The sequence below is a fragment of the Lutra lutra genome, chromosome 3, assembly GCF_902655055.1.
Source record: "Lutra lutra chromosome 3, mLutLut1.2, whole genome shotgun sequence".
Classification (NCBI taxonomy): domain Eukaryota; kingdom Metazoa; phylum Chordata; class Mammalia; order Carnivora; family Mustelidae; genus Lutra; species Lutra lutra.
This window is the reverse complement of record NC_062280.1, coordinates 140,047,778-140,060,526: the sequence shown is the minus strand read 5'-3', so window position 1 is coordinate 140,060,526 and position 12,749 is coordinate 140,047,778. Positions and strand designations below refer to the sequence as shown.

At 32.7% G+C, this 12,749-nt stretch overlaps 1 long non-coding RNA gene across 1 annotated transcript; it reads right to left on the bottom strand.

The window, feature by feature from the left end:
• Positions 1-533: 533 nt before the first annotated feature.
• LOC125096402 (uncharacterized) lies at positions 534-12,118 on the bottom strand. The gene is made up of 3 exons (XR_007126167.1): positions 11,156-12,118; positions 4,809-4,892; positions 534-2,124 (listed from the first exon to the last, which is right to left on the bottom strand). It is a non-coding gene; the product is annotated as an uncharacterized LOC125096402 (long non-coding RNA).
• Positions 12,119-12,749: the final 631 nt, after the last annotated feature.

Below are 12,749 nucleotides of genomic sequence, written 5' to 3'. Positions count from 1 at the left end.
AAACAAATTAATATAAAAATCTGCACTAACTATTTTAAAATTTAAAAATTCTCTTAAGAAATGATGCACTTAAACTTTCTTGCCTTAAACTACAGGACAACAAATACCTTTCTTCTTCATTGCTTGTTTCATACTAAAATGGCATTTTTAAATGATGACAGGGAAACCTAAAAAAAACTATAATTTACTATCATATGCATTAAATCCAAAAAAAGAAAAAAGTTTTAGTGGCACTATAAGAACTTATAAACCTGAAATGCTATAAGCATTCCCAAAGATTATAAAATGATGAAATGTGGAAATAAGCAAACTCTGGGGTGATTCAGAATTTCTACTACTTCCTGAAGATTCTTTAATAGACTAACCCATGGTAGGTGGTTAAATTATAAAACAAAGATATAAAAAAATACCTTTAAATAATATGTTAATCATACTGAGTAACATTCTGTGTAAAAGTAGCTTAAAAGTTCTTCTTTCTCAGCATAATTTCTTAAAATCTAACCCTACAGCATATGATAAATAGAAACAATAACACAATTTTCCAGGTATAGTTTATATTCCTTCAAAACACAAAAGTTCAATCACAAGAATACAATAAATATCATATTATTCAAAGTTCTACAGAATTAAAGGGGACGTATAATCATTAATATGCTAATTTAAGTATTTTACTCATAAAGACTTTGAATGAATTCCATGTATTAGTAATCAAGAAATAGACCCAAATAAAAATTATAAATGTTGAATTTAATTTCAGTAATAATGAAGACAAAAAAAAAAAGGAACTCACTTGTCACCATGAACAGTAACTTTAACATAAAAAGTTTAAACTTGTTTATTTTGTCAACATTTTCTTCATTGTATATAGCTCAAAAAAAAAAGACATCAGAAATCTGTGAGATATATTTATAAACAAACAAAGCAAGAACATATACTCTCATATTTCTGGTGAGTTAGTTCTTCATTAAAGGGGCTCAAGTTATTAGTAATAAAACATAAATTGCAAGAAATCCTTTTACAGAGGTAAGAAAAAACAATTTTGGCTGGAAATGATGATGGTCTCATTTCTTCTCCTAGATATGCAAATAATAGGTCTAAATACTTACTAGAGCCAAATCTATCTCAAAAGTTTGGGACACTAATTTTTGTCCATTTTGTTAATACTCAATGAGAAAATACACTTAGAATTAATTAAAACTTTTTCGATGAATAAGGGATAGTAATATCCACCTGCAAAAGGAAAAAAAATTGATTTAGAATGTCAACTTTGAAATAAATTATTAACTTAGAGATCACAGTTTAGGAAAGTTTAATCTTGCTAATCCAATTATGGCTAACCTGGGCATGTATCCATAATGATACTTAGTGGCTTAAAAACAACATGTAATTCTATAATAACCAAAAGGATATACAATTGATTAAAGAAAACCTTTGCAGTTGAGTACAGAATTTAGTCTAAGGCCAAATTTTCACACCTACCATCACATATCCATATGTGTGATCTTAAGAGATCTACATTTAAATATGGAATGTAAACTGACTTATTCAACTAATAAAATATTGTTCTTGCTACCTCCTGGATACTTGCCTGAATCCTCTGAGTTAGTTCCAAACTCAACCCATATTCCATGTAAGAGATTTTAGATGTTCAATTTTGAAGTTATATGTCATCAACTTAAAAGAAAATGAATGAAAAAAATGAGGATTTTTTTCCAAAGAAGATGGAAAAAATGAATTTAATACACACCCATAGTTATTTTTCTTTGTAAAATAACCAAATTAAGGTCATTAAAAGGTATAACTTTTATTTTACTATTTGCACTTTATGTGCTCACAATTATACAAGGATGGAAGTGTTAACTCATACAAATAAAACTTCCCAGTTTTGCTGAATTACCTAAAATGTGTGCTTCATTAGGTACTGACAGGCCATTTCCTCTTCTTTAGTAAGAGACTGGAAAGAAGCTGTATGCTGTTATGATAAATTTCAATTTAACAGTCTTTCTATAGTTTCTCACTTTGCCAATATTTCAATTTTTCTTTAATTCATTCTCAGGATTAAAACAAGAAAGTTTTCATTTAGTTATAATAGCCCCAAATGTTCCTTCTTCACATCTGGAGGATCTAGATATAAAGATTCACCTAGTAAATGTAAAATCCAGGTTTTCTTTCTGTCATTTAGAAAGCAGATAAGACTAAATATAATTTTCTAAAATTAAGTCAAAATATACTTAGGAAAATAAGAACAGAAAAAGGAAATCTAATTCCTGAGTTCTGGAAAATATTAGACAAACTTAAAATAGTTGAAATGAAATAAAGGAAAACAGGTTAAAAGCTTGATGATGATTTTTCAAAGCACCAAGGCAATACTTATTTCCATGTAAATGCTGGCATTTAATTCTAGCTACCACATATATGGTATGCTGCTTCCTTATTTGGGTTAAAAATTTTGCAGGAGAAAAGCTGTTCTTAAAAATGAATGCTTTATCTTATATACTTTCTTTACCTTCAAATTAGAATTTAAACAAAAGATCCTCAAATACAATTCCTTAAATTACATCTGAAATACTTTTAGAGTTTCTAAAAGAGACAATAATTGGAAATGATTCATTAAGAACTGCTTTCATTTTATAGATTTTTTGCTTGGTTACAGTTGAAAAGGTTAGGATACTCCTTGTAGAAAAGAAGACCAGAAGTGTGTATATTACACAAACATGCCTGTCTTACCCTGAACATTAATTTTTAGTTTAATGACTTAATAAAACTTAATAAAGTAACAAAGTAAGAAAAAGAAGGTAAAGAAAAATTTTCCTGGGGCGCTTGGGTGGCTCAGTTGATTAAGCGGCTGGCTGCCTCTGGCTCAGGTCATGATCTCAGGGTCCTGGGACACAGCCCTGCATACGCTCCTTCAGTGTGGAGTCTGCTTCTCCCTTTCCCTCTAATCCTCCTCCCTGCTTGTACTCTCTCTCTCAAATAAATAAAATCTTAAGAAACAAAAAAAAGAAAACATTTTCCTTCAAATCTTTTTTTTTTTTTTAATTATTTTAAAAGATTTTATTTATTTATTTGAGAGAGAGAGAAAGTATGAGAAGGGGGAGGGTCAGAGGGAGAAGCAGACTCCCTGCCAAGCAGGGAGCCCGATGCGGAACTCGATCCCAGGACTCCAGGATCATGACCTGAGCCGAAGGCAGTCGCTTAACCAACTGAGCCACCCAGGCGCCCTTTTCCTTCAAATCTTAAGTTAAAAATTTTGACTGTGTTTCCATCTATAAAATAGCTATATAATAATTTTTACTTTTACTCTGAAGTTAAATATTGGATATAAAAAAACAAATAAGGACTTCATATTTCCGACTTGTCAAAAATCTTCAGCCTAAGAATTCAGAAAAACATTTAATAAAAAGGAGGAAAAAATATCATAGTATACAGTTAGAAGGCATAGGATTAAGATCATAATCTGTCATATGGGGTAAATTACTTAATTTGAGTTTCTGTTTCCTGAGCTACCCAACAAATAGGCTGGTCATCTGTAAGGTCTTTCCTAACTTTGAAGTTATGATTAGGAGCATTTTAAGACCCAGGATTTCAGGAATTTAATTTACATGTTTTGATAGTTCCCCCTTTCTTTATAAGGAAATATTTAGAAACATTACTAAAAACTGTCTTCTAATTTCTGTTAATGTATACTTTATAATGTACACTTATCTGTGAGATAAGCAAATATCTTAAATTTCATTTTACTAGAGAAACAAAGGGAAAACTAATATTTAAGTAAAAACTTCAGTATTTACATTGAATACAAATAGCATTAAAGTAAATTTGATTCTGTATAAGCTCTTTCAATAAACTCTTGATGGCATTCAACGCAATTATTAAATTTCAATTATATTATTTTAGTCTATTTTTAAAAAGATTTTATTTTATTTTTTTAAATGTTTATATGTAATTTCTACACCCAACATGGGGCTCAAACTAATGACTCTGAGATCAAGAGTTGCATGTTCCTCTGACTGAGCCAGCCAGGTGCCCCACAATTATATATTACTTTAATACACATACAATACATCGGAAAAGTTAGCACTTACTTTTATAGAATCATTCTAAATATAACAAGATTATCAATAATAGTGAAAATACATTATCAAAACTGAAGATATATCAGCAATATCAATACATATTAAGACATATTAAACTGTAAAACATTAGATTGTAGAGTATGGCCAACCTTACTTCAGCAGCACAGTTAATACTGGAGATAATTTTAGAATCTTAACGCCAATATTTACGTGCTGCTAAGGCACTGCTGACATCACTATCATAAGAGCCATGAATAAAAAGAAATATATTTTCTTCAGAAGATCAGATCCTTGTATTTTTGAGGCAGCACAATATGGCCTGCACCTTTTCAAAATCCACAAACCATTATGTGCTGCTACTTTACTCCAAGGTTTTTGTTTTTTTAAATACACAATAGCACCTAAAGATACAAAAATTTTTTTCTTTTAGAAGAGAATACATTAAGAAACCTATGTTTAAAGATTAAAACTGATGAAAAACTTCAGAATAGCGTAATAAAATTTATTTCTACATCAAATGTTTAAGAAAAGCCTACTATGTGCCAAGCATATTGCTGTCGGTTAGGAACACAAAGATGTGTAATAGATGAATATGAAAAGCATTTTCATCCTTTGTCAACTTAATAAGCCAATACTATTAAATATTTGATTAAATTTTTGAATGTTATAATATATAGAAGTTATTTTTTCCTTTTATAAACACAAAGTGAATTAATAAAATTTGGTCTTTACCTTCATAAACGTGTTAATTTACAGAGAGCATTGCATCCCTTGCAGTACACCTTTCAAAAGACCTCTTCATCAAGTAGGTTAAGACTTCATGTCAAGGGAAAAATAAGAAATGACATACAAACGCTAAGTTTCAATAAACTTAAGTGGGCAAATGCAAATATACTTTTATTTAGATCTATCTAATCCATTTTGAGCCAGAGTGCATGCATGACTGTGAGTAGGGGTGGTGGTGGGTGAGAGGCACAGGCAGACAAGAGAATCTTAATTGGGATCCATCTCATGACCATGAGATCATGACCTGAGCCAAAATCAAGAGTCAGATGCTTAACCAAACTGAGCCACCCAGGTGCCCCCAAATACATTTTCAAAGGAAAAAGCCTGCTTAAGATCTTAAGATTCTGTCTCTCCCTCTCCCCGATACCAATCTCCTCCCACAAAGGTAATTCCAGATTATGAAGCCTTGGAAAGATGAGTTAACTTTGTATTCAGAGATGAGAAATAAACTGGAATCTTGTGGCTCTAAATCTTCCTATATCCTACCTGCCTCCTCTCTTCACTAGGCAAGGAAGTATACTCCTAAACAGTTTCCACTTACTCAGATGTAGGAAATGCAATTACTTCTCTAAAAGAGACTATAAAGCTACCATCATTCTAGTTCAAGCCTTGACAACCTTTGCTCCAGTTTTCTTACCATTAAAATGGCCATGCTAAAGCTATGGTATAGAGGAATGGAATAAGGAGATGTACAGTGAAATGTACATCTTCTCATATCTAATTGTTTACAAAAGCACAACTGTCCTATACTCTACATTTTTTGTGAACATCTTCCCATTAAAAAATATACATAGCTAATCTCCCGAGCAACCTCTATTTCATATACTGCTCTGCTCTATTACTGTCTCAAATTTCCTTTTTTTAAAAGATCTTATTTGTATGTGAGAGAGAGAGAGAGAGCACGTGCACGCATGGGTTGGGGGGAGGATGAGAGAGAAGTAGACCCTGCTGCAATGAGCACAGAGCCTGATGCAGGACTCAATCCTGGAACTCTAGGATCATGATCTGAGCTGAAGGCAGTTGCTTAACCAACTGAACCGCCACCCCTGTCTCAAATTTCTGCACAATTTTTTAGTATATAATCAAAATAAATCTGTTTGGAATGACTTTGAGAAATACACAATATTTACTTGCATTTATCAATTAAGGAACAGTTCTTCAGGCTTTCTCTCCCATAAACCCACTTCCCAAACAAAAAACACAAACATGCTTTTTCAAATATACAAAATTTAAATATGTACATTTTTTCATTTAATAAATATCTTACTGAACACCTACTATGTGCCAGGCACTGTCCCAGTCGTTACACTAGTTAGTACACTAGTATAGAGGCACAGTCCCTTCTCAGAAAGAATTTAAAATCATTTAAATTATAAGATACAAAATCATTAAACAACTACTCAAGACTATATATTGTTCTTGCTCCCCATAGTATATGTATACATTAACTCATGTATACATACACATGATAATAATAACTAACGCACGATAATTTCAAAATCAAGAAGAAATCCATTGGTCACTTCTTCAATCTTCTTTCTTTTCTTTTTTGCTAAGTCTATATATTTTAAACAAAGTCAAAGGTGACAATCTTGAAAGAAATAAATGTGAATATTGCAAAATGAAAGTCACTTTCATAAAATTTTTTTTGTGTTTTCTGCTCTGTACTTTTTTTTAAATTACTTTCATAAATTTTTTTAAACTTCACAGTAAGAATATAGTTTTTTTTTTTAAATTGTGGCTATAATACACATAAATTTTACCATTTTATACAATTGTGTGGCATGAAGTCCAGTTATGCTGTTGTGTAACTATCACCACATTCCATCTCCAGAACCTTTTCATCTACACCAACTGAAACTGTACCCATTGAACACTGTCCATGCCTTCATCCCCTCAGCCCCTGGACACCACAATTCTACTTTCTGTTTTGATGAACTTGCCTACTTTAGGTACTTTATATAAATGGAATCATAAAGTATTTTTTTGAGTCTGGCTTATTTTACTTAAGATAACCTTTTCAAGGTTCATCAGTGCTGTTGCATATATCAGACTTTCCTTTTTATACCTGAGTAGCATTCAATTGTGTATATATACATTTTGTTTGTCCATTTATCTGTCTATGGACATTTAAGTTGCTTTGCTCTTTTGGCTATTATGATTAACTTGCTGTTATAAACATGGTACACAAATATCTATTTTGAATCCTGCTTTCAATTCTTTTGGGTCTAAACCCCAGGATTACATGGCACTTAATTATATTTTTCATTTTTTTTAAAAATTGCCACACTGTCTTCCATAGTAGGCTCTATCACTTTACACCGCCATCAGAAATGCAAGAGTTCCAATTTCTCCACATCCTTGCTAACATTTATTTTTTTTCTTTTAAAAATAATAGCCACCCTTATGGATATGAAGTAGTATCTTTATGTGGATTTTTTACTTCCGTAATGAGTAGTCTTTTGATCATCTTCTGTTTATTGGTCATCTGTATATCTTCCTTAGTGAAATGTCTATTCAAGTCCTTTGCTCATTTTTTAACTGGGTTGTTTGGTTTTGTTGTTGTTGTTGAATTATAAAAGTTCTTTATGTATTCTGGATATAAGTTACCTATCAGATATATGATCTTCAAGCATTTTCTTCCATTCTCTAGGCTGCTTTTTCACTGTTGATAGTGTCTTTGATGCACAAAAGTTTTAAGTTTTGATGGAGTCCAATTTACCTTTTTGTTGTTGCTGCCTGTGATGTACTATAAATTGCTACGAAGTCCAATGTCATCAGGTTTTCCCTATAGTTTTCTTCTAAGAGTTTTCTTACATTTAAGTCTTTGATCCATTTTAATTTTTGCGTATGGTATAAGGTATTACTTTATATGTTGATATCCAGTCCTTTTCCCATTGAAATTTTTTTTTAAAGTAAGCTGTGCCAAATGTGGAACTTAAACTCGTACCCCTGAGATCAAGAGTCACACGTTCTACCAACTGAACCAGCTGAATGGTCTTGGCACACATATTAAAAATCATTTCATCATATATGTGAGGGTTTGTTTCTAAGGCCCTCTAGTCTATTCCATTGGTCTATATGTCTGTCTTTATGCTAGTACCATACTGTTTGATTACCAGGACCTTGCATGAACTTTTGAAATCAGAAGTGTGAGATCTCCAAATCTGTTTTTTCAACATTGTTTTGGCCATTTGTTGTCTCTTGAGAGATTCTGTATACATTTTAGAGCAGTTTTTCTATTTCTACAAAAATGTCATTGGGATTTTGACAGGGATTGCATTGAATCTGTATATCATTTGGATAATACTGTCATCTTAACAATACCAAGACTCCCAAAACATGAATACAGGATATTTTTCTGTTTGTGTCTTAAATTTTTTTTTAGTAATGTTTTGTAGTTTGCAGTGTAGGAGCCTTTCACCATCTTGATTAATTTTATTCCTAAGCATTTTATTCTTTTTGGTGTTATTATAAATGTAATTGTTTTAATTTAGTTTTTGGATTGTTCACTTTTAATGCAAAGAAATGCCACTGATTTTTTAGTGTTGATTTTGTATCCTGCAACCTCACTGAATTTGCTTTATTAGTTGTAACTTTTTTTGGGGGGGGGGACCAAGGGTTTTCTACGTATAAGATGATGTCACCTGTGACCAGAAATAATTTTACTTTATAAATATTTTATACCAAAAATTGGTTCAGAAGCTGTTTGGCAGCCTTGGTCTATTCATTTTTTCATTCTTCTAGAAAACCATGACAGAGGTCTCTTCTCTCCCTTCAAATTTCTATAATCTCTCTCCTTTCCTCCTCATTTTCACCCAGGAAACAGAAGCTATTAAAAGAGAATTTTTGTCAATTTCTACTACATCTACTTATATATATATGCTGATATAACTCTTCCTTCTCTGTATAATGGATAAGCAATCACTGTTCTTAAGATACAAACCTTCTCTTATATACTATATTTTATCCTCTCTTGCTCACTTAAGGATATTCCTTTGGCACTCTCCCCTGCATCTTTAGTTTTTCTACTGGATCATTCTTATCATTAAAAAAACCACTATAATTTCTCTCATCTTAATATCATCTCTTAGAGGTTACTGCAATTTTATCACTGATGTTTTAATAAACACCCTCAGGGGAAGATATTTTCCTATTTTTATTTCTACTTTTAACTGAGATAATAAAAAAAGAACTGCTTTCTATTTGAAAGCCTGATAGATTTAAGCTATTAGCAAAAGTATCTTTCACATTCAAGAAAAATATGGAAATTCTTGATTTAAATGTATGAATAAATTGAATAATTCCAGTAGAGTAGTTCCAGCCAGATAAATCTCCCTTTACCTGTGTTTAACAATAAAACAACAATAATCTCCCAGTCTGGTAAGTTTTGAGTCTTCTTTTCCACTTATAATGACCTTCTAAAGTAGGTTTTATATTATGATTTCAAGGAGTTTTTTTTTTTTTTTTTAAGATTTTATTTATTTCAGAGAAAGAGAGAGGGAGGGAGGGAATGAGCAAGGGGGTAGGGGTAGAGGAAGAGGAAGAAGCAGAACCCCACTGAGCAGGGAACCAGATGTGGAACTCAATCCCAGTACCCTGAGATCATGACCTGAGCCAGAGGCAGATGCTTAACTGACTTGAGCAACCCAGGTGCCCCAAGAAGGGGTTATTTTAAACTATAAATTTCTTTGAATCTACAGAGGGCTTCATCACATGATAGAGATATTCAAATATTAATACATGCCATGAAAATATTTTTGCTCTTTTGTTTGGACATACCCACTATGTATTAGTACATTGCACTGGGTTTTTCAAATATTTAACTTCACTTTTAATCTGGTATCAAGACTATTTGTAATAACTACTTTCTTCAAGTATGCTTCAAATCCTGCAACATAAACCTGTAAGGAGCTGGCTACATAGTCCCTGGGTCACAGAATGACTATACTTGCTCAGGCCAATGGAATACTACACTCATGGGGGGCGCCTGGGTGGCTCAGTGGGTTAAGCCACTGCCTTCGGCTCAGGTCATGATCTCAGAGTCCTGGGATCGAGCCCCGCATCGGGCTCTCTGCTCAGCAGGGAGCCTGCTTCCTCCTCTCTCTCTGCCTGCCTCTCTGCCTGCTTGTGATCTGTCTGTCAAATAAATAAATAAAATCTTTAAAAAAAAAACAAACTACACTCATGGTATGAAATGTTGATACTATACCTGGAGAAAATTTAAAATTAGTCATGCTGTAATATCTTCAAGAATAGGCCTAAGTTATGGGGTTTAACTAAACTGTGTGACAATTTTATTTAACGTAGTAATTTTTTATTACCCTATTAAGAAACTGAAAGTTTTGGGAGCTTCGGTGGCTCAGTTGCTTAATACAGACAGATAAACACCCAAAATATCAAGGTTTGTGTAATTAGGACCTATCCAGTATTTCCTACGTCTTTCCAATTAGAACCCTCTACCACTCCAGTTAAAAAGTCTCTTTTAAGAGACATGACAACCCAATACAGTATGTGGACCTTTCTGAAATAATCAGGAATTTCAAGAGAAACTAAATGTTATTACAGTAAGGGATTATTATTCATTTTATTATTATAAGTATTGGTGGCTATACATTTAGGGAAAAGATTCCTGTAAGTTAGAGAAGCATAGAAAGTATAAGTGGACAAAAACTGATCAGGCATGTGCTGTGGCCACCAGGTAAATAGCAAGTGGAATAAAATTACTTATCATGCTTTTAATAAATTGTTTTCAGTTCTTTATTCTCCTAAGCTATATATTCCCACCTGCTCTCTGAATCTTCACTGAAGCTGCTGCTGGAGGCTAACATACTCCTAATCCCCTTTCTATTTATTCCTACTTTGAGGACAACTTAAGTGTATTCTCTCTAGTGCATTCTTACGTCAACCTTTCTGGCTGATACTGGATTGCCCATTTATAAGAACTTCTGAATAGAGAAAATTATTCTCAAATCTAAGTACTGTGTTGAGCAAATAACTGGCTTAATTATTTTATATCTATCATCCATTCAAACTATTCAAACTGGACAACCTATATATCTACCAATGCTTCCTGGTATGGTCCACACCACTTTTCTACTTTTATATCTTAGTCCACTACAAACATTACGGTACCTCCATTCCTTAAACTGTGCTTTCCATTTTGCTGGCTAAAAGAAAAGCCACATTCCTTAACTAGATATGGGAAGAGCCTTACTGGTTAGATGCAGAACCAAACAAAGAGCTATTAAAAAAAAATTAGAAAACAGTACCATTCAGTTCTTGTCCTTTACCTTTATCAAAGTCTTAGTTCCAAGTGTGGTGGTTTATATTCTGGCTTGTAGGCTTTTAATTATCTTTACTAGTTTTTGATATATATCAACTTTTCATTTTTATGATCTTCTAAGAAAAAAACAGTCATTTTGAAAGGTTAGACAATAAATATGTTTAGCTTAAGAAGATGAATTCATCTTCAACTTGAAGATGAATCTGAGTACACAGAAATCTTTAAATACCTTAGTTTTCATATTAGGTAAAAAATTTAATAAAAATTTAAAACACAATAAAAAAAGCTACAAATTTATATGCACTAATGGTTTTCACCCCTCATCTCCTTGTAAATGATTTGTCACTCCAATTTTGATTCCATTAACATTTTTGTTTGGGCATATCTACTTTCTATCTTAATGCTGCTGTAATTTCAGTTAATCTAGTTTACATAAGGCATTACTTCACTTAACAAAAACATAAAAAATTCTAGGTATCTCTCCTAGGCTCTAAAATCATCCTGAGTGCAAAAGAGTTTAATAGTAAATTTCTGCATTTCCAATTTTATCAATATAATAAACAGCAGAAATAGTTTACTGAGGCAGCAAAGATACAGAACAGTGAATCTGAATCTGGGAGACCCAAGATGGAATCCTGGCTTTACACTTCATGAATCCTTATCTTCAGTAAGTTATTTCAATACATGGAACCTTGAGTTTCCTTTTTATAAAATGGATTAGTAATGCCCAGTTCATAGCCCTGTTAAAACTGTACAAATTTAAACTTTTATGAACACATCTAGTAGTGAACAGGTATTTAATAAATGACTGCTGAATCTAACTTCATAGGTTTTGCAACATACTTTGGACAAACAGAGTTTCAGTGGACTGTGACTGAACATAAACCAACAGTGCTGAAGACAAAGAGAAAGTTTGTGGAATAAAGCAGGGTGCACTAACAGATCTTATTCATAAGAGAAATACTGTATTGTGTACCTCAAACCACACAGAGAACACTCAGTTCTGTATGCAATATTTTTGAAGGAATGACAAAACGTAGTGGATCCAAAAATGGAATATGCAGGATACTAGTGATCTAGAATTCATACTATGAGAACCGGTGGAAAGACTTAGGTATGCTCAGCCTAGAGAAAAGACAGAAAAACTATTTTTAGAAGACCTATCTAGGGCCAAAGGATGAAATTATATAATGAACTGAAATCTCTCTTATGAGAATTTTATTTTTTTATCAATTATTACAACTAACTTAATTTATACCATTAAGGAAAAAAGTTTATCTATTATGGTTCTAATTCTAAAACTCTGAGGATTAAAATAAAATGACTATAGATCAATTAAAAATTTGAATTTTAGGAGTGCCTGGGTGGCTCAGTGGGTTAAAGCCTCTGCCTTCAGCTCAGGTCATGCTCCAGGGTCCTGGGATGGAGCCCCGCATCGGGCTCTCTGCTCAGCGGGGAGCCTGCTTCCCCCCCTCTGCCTGCTTCTCTGCCTACTTGTGATCTCTCTCTCTGTCAAATAAATAAATAAAATCTTAAAAACAAAACAAAACAACAACTCAGGTCATGATCTCAGGGTTGTGAGATCAAGCTCGGTGTGGGCC